The following is a 1,036-nucleotide window of genomic DNA, read 5'->3' on the forward strand; positions in this document are numbered from 1 at the left end:
AATATTCCCAAATATTCCCAAATATTCCCAAATATTCCCAAATATTCCCAAATATTCCCAAATATTCCCAAATATTCCCAAATATTCCCAAATATTCTCAATTAAAAATCTGAATTCCCCAATGGAGAATATCTACTCCCACATTCACGCAGGAAATACGAACTCGTCCTAAAATGGATTTGCGACAATGCATGTCCAATATCCAATCAATCAGGAATAAATATTTCCAAATGAGGAATTCCCACTGGATTCTAGAATATGCATTCCGGAATGAAAAATATGAATATAAATCGTTATATAAATCGTTATCGGTAAATAAAAATTTACGCGAATTGCTATTATTTTTTTTTTGTCACAGTTTGCTAGATCTCCATCTGATGACAACTCCCGGATTGTTTGGATTCGATGATAGATATTTGAAAGATGTGGAATGATGGAAATGATCAATTGAATATGAACAAATCAAAGTGACAGTGGTTCTAGTGTCGTTGTATCTCGTCGTGCCCAGTCGGGCTAGCCAGGGAAAGTGCATAGCTCACCACTAAAGCTAGTGAACGCATTGGACTCCTTAGCCTCGATGTGTAGGATAAACTCAACTCAGCAGACACTAAAATTATTTGAGTAAAGGTAGAATCACTCTTACATAAATACAATCCAAGTCGTATCTTGATGCTACAAATGAATTCTATCGAATTATACCAACGGCCCCTCAGAGTCGAGTTCAATTAATAGATCTTCCATTCGGCTAGGCGAAAATACCATTAACTCGTTGATTAACCACGCGGATTTCCGCGCACAGTTGTATTTACGTAACATTCATTCAAAACTCCAGAATTACGTCAAAAAAATGTGAAAAAGTGATAAATAAGTGACCGTGAATGATTAATCGTTGTGATTCTGCTGATAAACATATTCCAGTTTATTATTAAAACGTGAGATGATAAAATGCACTTGAAGACGGAGAAAAACTCGATTAAATGCTCTTAAACGGTTCGAATCTCACGAATTTCACTGAGAGATACTTGACCATAACAAA

At 35.6% G+C, this 1,036-nt stretch overlaps 1 long non-coding RNA gene across 1 annotated transcript in view; it reads left to right on the forward strand.

The window, feature by feature from the left end:
- The first annotated feature begins 540 nt into the window (after positions 1–540).
- LOC105265783 (uncharacterized) overlaps positions 541–1,036 on the forward strand; it is a 3,503-nt gene continuing 3,007 nt past the window's right edge. The window contains exon 1 of the long non-coding RNA XR_892100.1: positions 541–627. This is a non-coding gene — a long non-coding RNA (uncharacterized lncRNA). The remainder of the gene's footprint in view (positions 628–1,036) is intronic.

Source organism: Fopius arisanus, unplaced genomic scaffold (genome assembly GCF_000806365.1).
Source record: "Fopius arisanus strain USDA-PBARC FA_bdor unplaced genomic scaffold, ASM80636v1 scaffold00032, whole genome shotgun sequence".
NCBI lineage: Eukaryota > Metazoa > Arthropoda > Insecta > Hymenoptera > Braconidae > Fopius > Fopius arisanus.